This window comes from Balearica regulorum, chromosome 8 (genome assembly GCF_011004875.1).
Source record: "Balearica regulorum gibbericeps isolate bBalReg1 chromosome 8, bBalReg1.pri, whole genome shotgun sequence".
Taxonomy (NCBI): domain Eukaryota; kingdom Metazoa; phylum Chordata; class Aves; order Gruiformes; family Gruidae; genus Balearica; species Balearica regulorum.
The window spans coordinates 28,213,057-28,228,432 of record NC_046191.1 but is presented as its reverse complement, the minus strand read 5'-3'; the positions used below and the strand labels follow the sequence as shown (position 1 = coordinate 28,228,432).

The 15,376-nt window shown below is 38.3% G+C and overlaps 1 protein-coding gene and 1 long non-coding RNA gene across 6 annotated transcripts in view; one reads left to right on the top strand and one right to left on the bottom strand.

Annotated features, from left to right (window-relative positions):
- DNM3 (dynamin 3) overlaps nt 1-15,376 on the top strand; it is a 183,153-nt gene that overhangs the window by 61,960 nt on the left and 105,817 nt on the right. The gene's annotated exons all lie outside the window — the stretch shown is intronic.
- On the bottom strand, nt 4,827-6,474 carry LOC142602790 (uncharacterized). Its single transcript, XR_012836588.1, has 2 exons — nt 6,424-6,474; nt 4,827-6,123 (listed from the first exon to the last, which is right to left on the bottom strand). It is a non-coding gene; the product is annotated as an uncharacterized LOC142602790 (long non-coding RNA).

The window sequence follows — 15,376 nt, the reverse complement described above, 5'->3', positions numbered from 1 at the left end:
AAAGCTGCGTATAAATAAAACTTATGGTTAGTGAGTTAATGAGAACAACTAGGAAAAGAGTACTATAGGAAGCACAGTAAAAATTTCAGCAGTGGGTTTTATTGTATTTTATAGGCAGTGTTGGTTTTAACTCTAGGTGGGTTGCAGTACGCGGCTTGGTTACTGACCGGCCGTCTGAGATCCAGAGTGACTCTTGGCTGGAGCTGTTGGTGAAGATGCTCTGGTGTGTCAGAGCGGTTTCCCACTGGCGGCTGTCCCTCAGGCTGGGTTGTCATGCGACTGCCTGTCTGTGCCTGCTGTACAGGTGAGAGGATGTTCTGCACAGCAAGTGTAGACAGGCAGACACATGACAACTCCGTCCAGCCAGTCCCTTGGAGCCATCACCGCTGGTGTGCAACAGTTTGTACCATTCCGGTTTGGGGGGGGTTTGTTGGGGGAGAACACACATAACAGAATTAAACTTTAAAACATTGGGAGCTGTAGAACAAGAACAGAATTTGATTTTATTCAGAAAAGAAGCATTTTGGTACATCAGTTATCATTGTGCTGACATATATCAGAGATGTGATATCAATCACACTGAACATTTGGGAAAACAAAAAGGATTGAAGGCATGGTTTATTTTATATGCAATTCATACAGGGGTTTGCCTGCATATTGTGCTCACACATAGTAATTTAACCAGATGTTTTTACTCTTCTTGGAAGCACAGAAATACTGAAGTTCAAGATAAAGGATATGTTTATACAGTACATATTTTTCTAGGAGCAGATAAGTACAATAATCTGGCATGTTAAAAATAAAAATCTTTCTGTATAAATGGAGGCAACCACATGCACATTAACCCAGCCTAAGGGAATGTGCTGGAAAGAAAACTGGTTGCATGTTATATCAATTTTGCTAATATGGGAAAGCTGTATACGTATGATATTTTAGTATTTTGCTTTGCATGTTATTTAAATCTAGCTTTCTCTCAAAATCTGTACTTTGTAAGAAAATACAATAACTTCGTAGAACTTCGTAAGTTTTTTTTTCAGTTAAATATAGACTACGCTACAGATCCAAAGCATGCAAAAAGCATCATTTCACATCCCAAGATGTGCTACTTTGCTAGACTTTCCTGGATATAAAATACACACAGTGACTGTAATCCAGTTTAGCAGTGACATTTGCAATATGACTGGGGGGTTGTTTCAAAAGGTATAAAACACACTGGAAGCTTAAAAGGGGGAAAAATAGTTGTAACACTTTTCTATGCAGATTAAATGATTCTGTTTCATAATGGGGTTCTTAAATCACTGTTGCTCGCTAGTGCCACCATAGGTAAGCATCCAGCTTGTGCTTTCAAACCCTTCTCAGACATATCCCATACAGAATATAGCAGCAGAACACTTTAAAGTTCCAGCCTGAAAACTGCTTAAAAAAGGGATGAATTTACCAAAAGGCTAAAGGTGGGGATAGTGTTGAGGTTTTAAATTAGACTAATAATAAATTAATATGTAATTATTCAGGTGTTCTAGCTCTAATCATTATTTTGCCATAAAGAAAAGGACGCATTTTAGCTAATATACAAGTTGAAACGTACAAATTAAATTTAGCAGTTACACAAATACAGTTTTCCTTGAACCTAACAAGATAGAATAAACTTTCTTAAAGAAATGAATCAAGCACAAAACATGACTGGCTAATTCATACATGAAACAATAATTCCAAGAGATTAAATATTTTGACTTTATAGTATGCTTACTTTAATTTTTGTATCTCTATGTAAAATTTTAAGTGTATACTTTAAGTTGCCATGTCTTCCTGTCCACTTGACCATTTTAAAGAAAAACAAAAGTGGCAAATTAGAAGTACTTTAAAAATAAATATTAATCACTGCTGGTTTTATAGATTTCATCAAATTTAATTTCTGTGTTTAGTTGTTAAAGAAATCAAGGATCTTTGGTCTGGGAGAAATTCAGGTCTCAGTTTCTGTGTTATGGATCCTTCTTGAAATAGTAAAGAATTGTACAGGAAAATTTATTGGCAACCTAGAGTATAAAAGGATTGGAAGAACAGAAGTATGCCTTAATTAATAGGTTTCCTGTTAACAGCTATCAGGGCAGTTGTGCTGGGAATAAAAGTTGTAAGTGGAAAGACTGTGCGGTCTTTCTAATAACTGTACACAAGGAGAATTCATCAAAAATCAGCAAAGAGCTTTACATCTTGAACCAAGGCAATTTTTTTTGCCTTCGATTAATTCACTGGGTACTACTAATAACTGGTTAGTTATCTCCACTTGATTCTTATTTAAAAACTGACATTCCTTGAAACTGTAGTTGATTTGCTAAAAGGACTTTACATTTTTGTGTGCTGTATCTGGTTGATTCACTGAGTCAGTAAAGGGCTCGAAAATATTTTAGAATACTCATAAAAAAACCCCCCTCCTCATGATTGCCAATATCGTATTTACAGAAACCTATATTAAGGATCTGACTTTAAATATTGGTAGCTTGGAAATTGAGTTGAGAATTGTATTCTCTCCAACTGTGATCAGGACTTTTTATTTAAGGACAGGTTGTTATTTTTAGATACTGTTTTGCAATGCAGCGTAAAATGCAGTACAGAAATACAGTAGCATTACTCAGGAAAGTTTCATTCTTAACTGTGGCATTTCCTCTCTTTTTGTAGGTTTAAACCTGACCCTTAATATTATTTCAATTAGAATTTTTTTTTTTTTTAATACAGTTCAGGAAGCAAAGCCTTTTGCAAGTTAAAGTTATGCTCTTGAGTAACACTTAGTATTTAAAACCCCACACATTAAAATTTAGGCTTTTTTATTTTCCAATCTGCTTAACAGATTTTGATTAAAATACTATAATAATTGAACACTCTGTTTAGAAGTTTGGATTTTTTTTATGCAAGTATTTTGCTATTTTGTTAATAATATTTTCCATATAGCAATGATACTTGGGTGGTCCGCAGAAATGTCTGCGGACGCCCGGTGATAGTACAGGAAGGGGGGCAAGGAGTGTGGAGAGGATAGCAGTGTCTTTTAGTCTTCTGAAAATACGGTGCGTTAAATAGCGCTGGTAATGGTAATACAGAAGACAACATGCAACTTAATGACAAGGCAGAAAAATGTCAAATGACATGGTTTTTTTAAAGTAACTAGTTTTGTTCACATTTGGATGCTTATTTGCTCTATATTTATTTCTGTAAAGTTAAGTGACTTGCCCCCACCCTTCTTTGCCTTTTTCCTTTTTAGAAAAGGTTTGAACTATTTTCTTTCTCTTCCCTATTTAATTTTGTCGTGTGCTGAAAAAAATTATGCTCCTTAAAGATGAAAGAAAGTCCATTATATTGAAACATTCACCTATTTAAATGTTTCTGTTGGCTTTAATTTGCTTTTCTTGTTTTTGTGCATTCTATGGTAAAAGGAACTGTCTCATTGAGTTCGTACAACAGGCTTAAGCATTGGTATCGTCCTGGTTTTACAGAACTCTGACCATGGCTTACTATGCATTGAATTCTGCTGATTTATTTTTTTTTTTTTAGTCATTGCAAAAAGTAATGCTTGGGTTGTTGTTGGGTTTTTTTTTCCCCTCTTGAAATATTTGTACACAGCTATCTTGTGTTTGTTGACATGCATATTTAAAACATTTAAGATGTTTTATAACTATGGAAATCTTTTCTGTATGATTATGATCAACTAGAACTTGTTTCAACTGCAACAGCACTGTTTTAAGAACCACAGAATCACTTAATTCACTTTGAAAATGTTTTGATTACTGAGCCGAAGCAGATATACTTCCTTATTCATTCCTAACAATACAGGCTTTCTTTCCATATCTGTTGCTTTGCACACTGCATTTCCCCCCCCACCCCCCGCCTCCTTTCCAAGCCCCATGCCAAGGGGCCTCCTAGATCTCAGCCTTACAGTCTAAAAATGTAACTTTGAAGAGTCATGGGTGTATGGGAGGGGAATCACTTCCTAAATCCAGAAAGGTCATTTAAAATAAAGATTAATGCAAATAGTAGGCTAGAGATAAGAGAAACGCTAGTTCCGTATGTTTTCATTGTCCTTGCTTATTTAGCAAAAGTTAGCGCAGGCTATCTTCAACAGTATTTTCACCGAGAGCCTATTATTCACTGGATAACAATACTTCCTTTCTTAATTTCTAGATCAGAATTATAAAAAAATATAAAAATAGCTATGCAAGTAAGCACTAGATAGAAAAAAAATATTTGCAAATGATCATATTCCTCTTGAAAGCATAACTGAGCAAGTTTCTTAACAAGATTTGAAAACGTTTTTCTACCGCTTAAACAAAATCTGAGGCATAAAACTTTTCAGATTTGCTATGCCTAAACCAGCAATCATACTTAGATTAAGAAATATTAATGCAAATTTGAATTTGGTTCCATTCCTTTAATTTCTTCCTGTCCCTTCAGATTTCCTATTCATAACTACATTTAACTGTGTGTTGTAACTCCACTTTAAACTAGAACGAGAATAAAAATTCCGTCTACTCAAACTATAATGGATTAAACCCCACTGATTTAATCCCAAAGGTAAACTTCCATTAAATAAAGGCAAAGACGGTAGATAACCTATAAGAGTCTATATACATTAAAAAAGAATTATTTTAGTCAAAATACATAAGCTTTGATGGGAGGCTGAGGGAAATGACAGTGCTAGTTCTTGCTTCGTAGGCTTTAAGACAGCCAGTATAGGCACAGTCACACTAATGCTGCGTGACCATCTCTCGCCCATAGGACTTCTATTGATTATTGAAGGAGCAATGAAAAAGGTAATAATAATAATATACATCTTCTAAAAAAAAAAAAAGGTACAGCATCAAGGCTGTCTAAAATATAACACACATTCTGCAAAATTGGCTGGTTATAGTACTAATGGCTGCATATTTATGCTAATTCTTTGTATAATATAGCTATTCAAAGCCTTCCTGGCAATAACGAGCACCATATCGATGGGATTTTTTTCCCAGTTGCAGTAGTTTGTTACTAGTGTTAACTTTAGGGGAGCTGACTCTGGAGTTCAGCTAGTATCAAATTGCAGCCCAGACTTTTTGTATTATTTTGTCCGTGGGGATTTCATTCAGCCCGAGGGTTTTTTTTCCCCTATCAGGACAGCTGGAAATTCACCAAAGCAAACTTCTGCATTCGTTTACAAATCCTGTTTTTATCAGTGGGATTCAGGACAAAGTAACTTAAAATTTTGAATGTTAGAAGAAATATCAGCGATTCAAAGCATACATGAGAGCGGCAACAATCAATCGGTGCTGATCAGTTACAGGCAATGGCCAGCCAGGTATCGGGATGGAAAGCTGTTTGTTTCGTTTTATTTATTTATTGGGGTTTTTTTCCATCACGTCCTGAACTTTGAGGTAATTTTTCCTGACAATCAACGATTTTGTATTCTACACGGCAGAAGCCTAGCACAGACTAGTCATAGATTTCCTATGGTTTCCCTCCCAGTTTTCATTAGCACATAGAGCATAGGTTACTTGCAAAGAAGTTTCAGCTACATATAAAATCTAAGTACAGTTCTTCCAAAGTTTACAGTAATTTAAAATAATATTCATGCATTCTTTTCTATTATTTTATTATTTTAAGAGAAAATAATTTCTTAAAACTGATCTTCAGATCATAGTTCACAACAGGAGCTATTCAGAATACATACTTCTAGCAAGCCTTTTTCTGCATTAAAAAAAATTATATATTCCTTAAATATTTATACTGATTGCTACAAGTAAAAAAAAAAATATTAAATTTACCTTTTTAGTTTGTGGGGAAAAAAAAAAAAGCTTTATTTTAAATTAAAAAAAAAAAAAAAAAGAAATGACTGACTTTACTCTTGTACACTTCTCTAGGTAGTATACCTCTAGGCAATATACCTCTCTCATTTCTTGCACGGGGTTTAGTAAAGCATCAGAGCTCCATCTTTCTTGCAGTGATGACTGGAGGAAGGGGGGAGGGGAGTCACCTAGGTTCGCCAGGTCATAGGCCAGGTGTTCTTCCAAAGTAGGCCTTACCAGAATGTCTTCCCCGCTTTATTCTGAAGTCCTCCTTTTTCACAGTGTCCCTTAGCGTTTCTTATTCCCTAGTGTGCAAAACCTGTGAAGAAAAATACTGTATATGAGATCTGAAAGGAGCAATGACTGTCTTCTCCTTGGCAATAGCAACTTGCGTCCCCAATAGTCCATGCCGCTGCTTTCCCTTGCCCAGTCTAACCAATGTGCAGACTACTGTACAACAGCATTGTCCTGAACAGGTAGTCTGAACACTGGGGCGACGGAGCAGGATCTCCGGACGCGTCTATTTATTTATTTTAAATCCTCTTTTAGTCTCGGGGAAAAACTGCCTTCCTGCATCACGGGTTGTGCTCGGCTCTCCCTCACACTCTGCAGCACTCACTGAAACACACTGAAGTGCTGTGATTTCCAGTCTTGACGTGGCACATTTGCAGCAGACTGGGGATCTGGCAATGAATTTAGGACCAGGAAAAGGGGGAGGGCTGGGCCTGAGAGTCCATATATGGGATGATGTCACCCTGGGGAGGTTTGGGTATGCACTGTGCCGCTGGTGAGACCGCTAGAATTGCCTGCTCTCAGACATGGGTCTGTGTATAAAATGGTACCAGATGTTTTAGTGTAATGTTAAGCAGTCATTTCATCTTCAGGCCAGATTTTTTTCTTCAACTGGGCAGGAAGTGGGCCCCAGTATGGAAAAGCTGTAAAAAGTCAAGATGTACAGTTTCACTGCAGCCAACGGAGAGCGAGTTAATGTAGACGCAGAATTTGCTGGTTTGTGAAGGCTGAAAAAACGAATTTATAAAAAGGATTCTGCTCGGGAAGCTAATGCAATAAGCCAGCGCTTATTTTGTTTCTTTTTAATGACTGTAGTTGTGCTTTTCTATTTTGGCATTTCAGACCAAGAAAAGGGCAAATAGGTTCATTTTTTCTTGGAACTGTCAGCGGCATGCAGGCTGCCGAGACTTGAACAGTAATTAGAGTTACTTCCTGAAAGTGAAGCCCCCATGAAAAGTCTGGAGAAATGTTCTTTGTCATAGCCTCTACATGAGTAATTAGTTCCACATGTGGCCTTCCTATTTCCCTTCAGCTATTTTGGCTGGCTGGTTGAATACTTTGCTATAGCTCAAGACTTAAAGAAGCTTTAAAGTTTTCATTTCAAGCATCCACTGTGAAAATAGCTATTTCTGGTGTCATAATAAATTGCTTCTGGTAGATCAGTGCTATTAGGCCTGGCATTGTTTTTTGCTGGTAACCCTGCTGGTCCCATTTTTCTTTTAATGGTACTTGGTGGAGTTATCCTGCTAAATTTTATCTTTGATGTTTACCAGATCTATTGAATTTTGCCAAGTATGACTTTACCGTAGCTTTTAAGATATTCTCCCCATGGGCAACTATCCTTGTTCTCCTGTAAACTTTTTTCTTTGTTACTCGTGCTGTTGAATCAGTGTTGTACTTGGTTGTTGCTGTTGTTTTGTTTGTTGGTTTTGTTTTTTTTTTTTAATCTGCCTTAGCCCAAGGTCTAAAACAGCAGCTAACATATCAAGTTAGCTCTACTGAAGTCAAACCTGGAGGTGATTATATACAGGTCTGTATATGCAATGTACGGAATTGTTGCCAGTAGTTCTTCTGCCTGAAAGTCTGAGGCAAATGTAAGTATTGGGAGTATATTCTGAAAAGTTGATCTCCACCAACTTCCTGGACAGGAACCTATGTAAATCTGTGCGCTGTGAGCTCTGGTGTCCTAAATAGCTTCTGCGTGATTCAGTTCTTCCTAGGTGATGGCAGATTCTGAGAGCGCCATAGCTCCTAGAGGCATGCACAGGGCAGGTTGCAGAGTTCTAATTTCAGGGAGAATGAACGCAATAAACTTGAACACTGGGAAAGCTGGAATCAGAATCTCAGGCCAAGGAAAAAGAAAAGGGACCTTCAGGCTGCTTTCTGGTGGTGGCAGTCCAAGCTCTGTGTGTCTGTTTCAGGTTGCGCGTCTGATTTACTGTTTGGATTCACAGTGAGCTAGCGTGTGTCCAAGCAGTGCTGGAGTTGTGGGTTTTTTAATTGGCAAGGTAGAAGTTTGAAGAAGCTATAGAAACAGGTTTAATGGGCAGAGTGCTTGCCTTTTGTAGAAACGGCAGCACCACATCAGTGTGTAAGAGAAAGTGAGTTGGTGGGCAAGAGCTTTCAGACATAAAGCTGTTATAATGGAGAAAGTAGAGCACACTATGGACAAACCAGGAGGGCTTCTCCTCTGCATATCACTGCATGTGTAGGAGCTGGCTTTTTTATTATATTCCTACTTGGCACTTGCCTTGTGGAAGAAGAATACGATTTTGGAAAGATTGAGTAGTGAGAGATTTTTGAGAGTGGGACCCTCAGTATAGTGGGTCAGATTTTCCCCAGTGAGAAACCATCAGAGATTAATTGCTGCATGTGCCACCACGAGCAAGAAATTATGTTGTCAAGAAAAGACAGTGTTCCAGGGATCTTCTTTCCATACCAGCAGAAGGGGAGGTAGGCTGAATAAAACCAGTGGCAATGCGTTAATGAGCCAAGCAGGCTTTTAGGGGCTGAGGGAAGTGAAGTTTTGAGTCTTGCTGCCGAGTGCAGCAGCATTAGTCTGTGAATGTTTCCCGAGATGGTTAAATAGAACCAGAATAGCTCACCACATTGTGGCCTGGAAATTCGTTCCCTCTAAGTTTTGTTTCCTGGCAAAAGCAGAGCTCCAAAGGAATGGAGTACAAGAACAGGGGATTTGGGTTGTTCTGGGTGCTCAGAAAGATGCTAAAGCCTTGTTGGGGAGAACCTCTAATACAGTGCAAAGCTATTCAGACATCTTATGCGCATTTTCTTTCCTTCCTGAGGGCTGCTCAGCTAGTTACACGCATCTGTGTTAGAGATTTAGACCCAATCCTTCCTTTTCCACTTGATCTCTGTTTGGAAAGGAATAGGCCCAAAAAGAAATCGACATTTCCATTCCTTCTGATACCAAGTTCAAACTATACTTGAAATACTTGAAATCTTCCACTAAATAGCTCCCCAGCCATACTGTGGGATTCGAAACTGGTTCTAATCAACTTCCGAGGCTCTCATTTAGCTGTAGTTTCCTAAATGGCAGGCCATTTTCATGGTTGCAGTAATTTTGACTCAGAGTCGCTATCAATAATAAATTGTTACCCAGAGCTTATCCAAAGTGCCTTCCAAAGGTGGTGATAAATTTTGATTTTTCATGAGTTTATCATCATGCTGACACCTCTGTCGTGCCTATGAACTCAGCCCAATGATTATTTTCCACAAGCCTAAAATATTCTTTGATTTTTAAGTTGGAGGAAACTAAGGATTTTCAAAAGTCCAACCTATTCTTTAACACTTATTTGGAGGGCTACCATGAAAAAGAAAATAGCTCTATTTCTGCTTGATGGTTTTCTTTTTCTGGCAGACTGCGGTGTGGTGCCAGGCCACTCTTCATACTGAACGGGATGGGCATCTTTGAAACGGTTATGAAGCGTGTAGCTAGTGTGGGAGCTATATGCTTCTTGTTGTTTGCAAAACATTATAGGCTGCATTTCCACTAGTGAAGTGGCTGAATTTCTGCTAATGTGCACTTTTACATTAAAAGAGTTATTGTAGGAAGTGTCTGGACAGTTGTAAATTTTCTGTATCTATTTTTCAAAAGCTCTAGATACAGTCCAGGGAACTACAGAACAGTAAGTGGGATGTCTGCAGCTGATAAATGAGTTGAAATAATAGCAGACAAGTGAACATAGTTATTTTTTAAATTCTTAAACAGAAAGTTGTCTGCCATAATTTGTTCTAGATTTTTTTTGCACATCCAATAGTAAAGGTTAACCCTTTTCAGCATGCAAGAAGCTAAATCATGACCTAAGAGGATTAGGACCAGGTAGGCATAGGACACAGGGAACAGTACGGATAGGCTGCCATTGCCATTGTAGCCAGAACCCCTGCGGAACTCCCTCCAGGGTCCGGTTTTGTAGCTGACTGAACAAAGGGAGAGGAGAATTAAATGCCAATGAGAGTGAACGAATGCAAAGGAGTAGTCTCAATTTGCAGAAAATCCCTGAGTTACGCTGTGAAATTATGGTTACTTTTTTCTAGAATGCTTGGGGTATGGATTCAAGAGAGAAGGTAAGGATAATGTGGGGAGAGAAGAGACTAGGGTGGAGGAAGCATCAACATGGGAGGTGAGAGTGTCTGATACTTGCTTCTGTAGAGTTTGTCACCTTTCTGTTAATCAACGAGTATCACTGACGATTGGGCAAGTTCTAATGCAGTCTTGCAATCCTGTTGTTTCTTGGTACTCTACTGCAATCTGACTCACTAGTTTTGGGGGGGTTTTATGAATTAATTTTTTGAAAAGTTTTTCCCCTTAGCAATCTTGTTACTTCTGGCCAAAGCATGTAGGAAAGAATGATCTGTGCTTGTAAGTAGCTGTGCTCATTGTTGTGAGAACACATTATGAAGTGTGCTGCTCATAGTGCACCTTCAACTTGTACTTTCATCCTCATTTATTGATTGTAACGTTATTGATGATGAGAGATGAAGTTACATGATATTATTCTCATGATGGCAGATGAAATTACAAGGCTGGCAGCAGTTTATCAGTGCTAACTGAAGACCCCTTTGGTAGGGACCCCTGGATGAAAACTATATGACTGCTAAGAGCCACATCTAGAAGTGCTGCTCGGTTTTCTGAGCAGTCTGGCCTGGGTATTGCACGTAGTGATTAGCTCTTCTATAAATTACTTTAGTCCAGCTCGGTGCGTGCTGGATAACGTTCCAGCCTAATGCCCCTCTGTTGTGTAGTTCCTGTGAGAAAAACATAATGGATAGGTGAAAACTCTAGCCTCCAAACACTGTGTTCCCTGGCCTTCTCCCTTCCCCTACCTCTTCTTCGCTTGCCCCCTCTCGTCTGCTTTCCCTCCTCATCAGACATATAACTTGGGTGCTTTAGTGTATTTACTCTTCCACTCTGTTTACTCTTTAGCAGTCTACTTTTTCCTTTCTCTCCCTGATCCCACTGTTTTGCTCTGTGTATGTGCTTTGCCTCACACTTTGCAAGAATTTGAGAGGGGCACATGAATGGGGAGAAAGCGGAGCCCGAAGAGGTCAGTCCAGCTATTTTGAGCATCTAACAGCATTGAAATTCACAACAGCTAGTTTTTGGCGCCTGTGTTTCCTCTGTTGTCAGTAAGGAGGGGACAACTCGGTGCCTCTGAGGTGGATACCTATAGCTGGCTAATGCTGATTTCTGCCCTCGCAGATGGGAGGAATTGAACAGGAGGTTTAGTACCGATGCCACTTTTTCTTACCTCATTAGCAGTCTGGTTATTTTCATCCTGGTTGTAAGGTGTGCATCATTTTGTGTTCTGTATTGTTCAGTATTTTTATTGCCTTTCTAGCCAGTGGTCAAAGGTTACCAATGCATAATCAGAAACTTTGGAAAATAACCAGAGTACCATAGAACAGGAATTTTCATATACTGGGTAACTTTGTGCTCTCTGTGTATTTTCCAGCTTAAATTCTGTGTATGCATGTATTTGAACATCTGAAGTGATTTTTGGGTAGTAAATTGTTTTGGGGGAACCATGTATGCTCAGCACAGTGGTAACAAGTGATTATAATGACTGGCAATGTTTAGATTGCACATAGGTTACTTCATTCCTGCTAAAACAAATAGCTGCCTTTGTTGAATTGTTGTGGCCTGATGGGAGGTATTCTCTCTGCCTGTCATGTTTTTCTTCAGGAAAAGAACAGGATATGGAATAGCTTTGACATTTCCTTAGTCATTGCTTACTCATACACAACACACAATTAGTGGAGATGCAAAATTAGCTGAGCTAAGTTAATTTTCAGAGTGGTGGTGAAGAGCACGATATGCCCTGGATTAACACTGTCTTCTTTCTTGACTGCTGTGATCTCCTCAGATTTTGTTTTAGCCCTGAAGCACGTTAGTGTTAAGCTTTTGGACCCTTTATAAAACCCAGATGTGCAGCTGAATCAAGTGTTCTTTTTCCCCGCTCAGACTCCAGTGATTCAGTCAGGTTACCACATCACTGGAAGATCATTACTTCTCTCCTAGAAGAGAAGTAATGTCACTTCTGCTACAAAGTGATTGTAGTATTCAGTAAAGCAAAATAACTGGACAATAAAAGGGGACAAAGCATTTGAGTGAGTGTAGGGGCATGTTGTTGCTTAACCAAAGCAAAGATACATAATGCATTAACTTGCAGTGGTTTGGGGTTTTTTTTCTTCTTTTTTTTTCATTCCTTTCTAGAAAAAAACCTACCCCAACCCTCTTTGAAAACAGAACTCCCTGGGTGACCAAAAAAAGTGTATACTTTATAGAAGTTTCTAGCTAAAAATCCTTTGTCTCATTTGGGTTTAAACTGCTGGTTTTGCCTAATTAGAATTTGGGGTTTGATTTACCCCTCAAACATATTTCTGTGAACATTCTTTCTTCTGCCCAACTGAGAGACAGTTTGTTGTTACTTTTGTGTTTCTTTTTCTGGCAAAATTTTGTGTTGCAGCTATTTCTATGTTTCAGTAACATAATACGCTCTGGGGGCAGATCTTGGAGATCTTTGACTCTAATGAATACCAGTCACGTGAGAGCAAATACATGATTTATTACTTGAGTATATTTTCAATAGTAATGCCTGGAGATTTTTTTAGTGGGGGGAAGGGAGATCAAGAAAGAGAAGGATGCAGTTTAAAGAAATTAGTGGCAAAGTGATGTTAACTCTCACCTCAGTTCAAGCCTGTGGTTTGCAATGCCAACATTGTGAATGATCACAAAACAAAAACATCCATCCTTTTCACATTTAAGAATAATCTCAAGGGAATTGTGTTGTAGAAGCAGATCTTAAAATGAACACCAGCAATATTGCTCAGGGCCTCTAAAACTGAAAGCCATTTCTTCTAGTATTTATTGTCTTTGGCAGAGCTATTATCCTCTCTTTATATTAACTGCTGCATGAAGTGTCGTCTTTGTCTTGCCAAAACTTCTGTTCATAATATAATTTTTTTCTTAGGTTGACTTGATTTTGATAAAGATTTAACAATAACGAGCCAGGTTCTTGAACGTGAAATCAAGAGTTACTTTTCTGAGGCTGAATATTAGAAATTGGTCATTTGTGCTGTGCAGAGATGTGTGCAAGAGACGACTGTCAAAGAGCTTCAGTGAGCTGTATTGCTCCAGCTCCATGAAATGTATTGAGGGTACCCATGTAACAGAACCATTCATTCTCTTTTATGACTGAGTTCTAAATCATGTTTCCAAAGATTACTAAGTCATAGTCAAGGAGTAGTCATATGAGTAGTATTTTGTCTGGCTTTTCTGTAGGTTCTGAAGATTTAATCGCCTACTGTTACTATCCAACTTGAGTATGTAGGCATAAACATTGAAACTGGAATTAATGGTCTACTTAAAAGCATTTTGATTGCTCCAAGCTTTTGAGGTGCAAAATTTTCGTATGAATGCTGATGCTCCCAGGCATAACTTACATATTTAATTTTTTTAGGGAAGTTGTTTCTTGAAAATGTGTGAAACAGAAGAGTTAATAAATCAACAGAATGTCATCATTTTTTATTAGACTGTCCCTGATATTTATAGTTGCTGGTTTTTATCCTGTCTCCCAGGAAGACAGGTTTCAGAATGGCTCATTATCACTACCCTGTATCTTCCAATTAAAAAAGAACAAGAAATTTTTACTTGTCACTTGAGCTTCCATAGCCAAAAAAGAGGCTGTGTCCTGCTTTTCATGGCAGTATTTTTTGGTGGTTGTTAGTCACTTAACCAAGGTATGATTTATTAGCTTAAAATCCTGATAAAGCTGAGGTACTAACAGACTTTGTCTGTTATTTACTTCACCTGATTACTTTACAAATAAAGTTTTAGTGCTTTGCCTTAGCTGTTGCTTTGCACACAAGAAATGTATATTTATTGTGGCTTCACTAATGTCCTCTTAGCAGTTGAGACAAGTTGTGTTCTAGAAACCTGTGAGCCATTATGTTGGCCAGGTGGATATTTCAAAGTGTTTGACAGCACCCAACTGTGTAAATTCACTGCAACTACTAACTGGTAGTTTAGTAAAACATACTCTATTCACGCCTGTTATGTTCATGGCAGAGTTTGCTTTTCTCGAATTACTAAGCATTTTCAAATGTTTATGTAAGTTCCAAAGAAACTAAACAAGTTACTGAGATAGTTTGAGAGACAGTGCCATGTGAGAAAGACTATGAAGAGCTTTTTAAGTTGGTTTAGGTCTCTTTCCTTGTAGATCATCTTAATCACAGGGAATGCTTTAAAACTATCTGTTGTGTGGTGTACTCATGACAAACACCTCAATTGATGCCTCTTGCTTACACTCTTCAGAGGTCAAAAAGTTCTTCCCCCTCCCCATTATTGTTTGCAATCATAGCAATAACTTCACCTTTGCAGTATAGAACCCAAAAAGGAATAGAGTTCCTTCTTTGAAGTCCCTCTTTCTGCTTCAATATATTTTTTTCTGTGGCATCTTTCATGACTCTTTTCTCTCCTTTCATGTTCTTGCTATGCTGATCTATGCACTGTCATCTCTCACTGACAGTAATCTTCACTGTGAATCGATCTGTTCCTTTCATGGCAGTCTCCACAGCTTCATTCCAGGCCTCCCTTTTGCTGCTGGAACAACCTTTTCTTGCATGTATAGAATTACCCCCTCTGCCGTCCAGTTGAGTACTTCACCCTTACACAGCAAATACTTTAAATCTAAGTCTTTTGTGTTTGGCAATTAATATCTTAAGTAGATGATCTTAATTATTAGGAAAAAACAAACAAACAAAAAGAACAAACCAACAACAAAATCCCTTGCCCCTCTCTTTGTGCTCCTATAACACACATTGAAGATCAACTTGCCCATATCATTGCTCACGTTTCACCTATTTGCAGTGGTTTCCTTTCTTGCTCTACAGGCTTGCATCCGATATGTGAATCTTAGTATATTCTGAAGATTGCCTAAAGTTTAGAGATGGAGTAGATAGCTCTGCTCTTGATTCCCTAACGGACCTCCTGTCATCTTTTACTCAAGCTCCAAGGTGTGTTTATTCAATGTGTCTTTTCCTAAAGCCTTACAATAGCATTTTTGGTTGAACGCTGAACCAAAGCATTACCTTGCAAGGAATGCAGAAAATGTAGAAGCAGCAGCAGCATTTTGCAGGTATTAATGTTGCTTACAGTATTTTTCACAGATAGAATTGCTTGTAGGATGAGACCTGAAAAAAGTAGTGAAGTGGGTTAATTGAAGAGAGATCCAGGAAGATGGTAATAGATGCCTGAGACA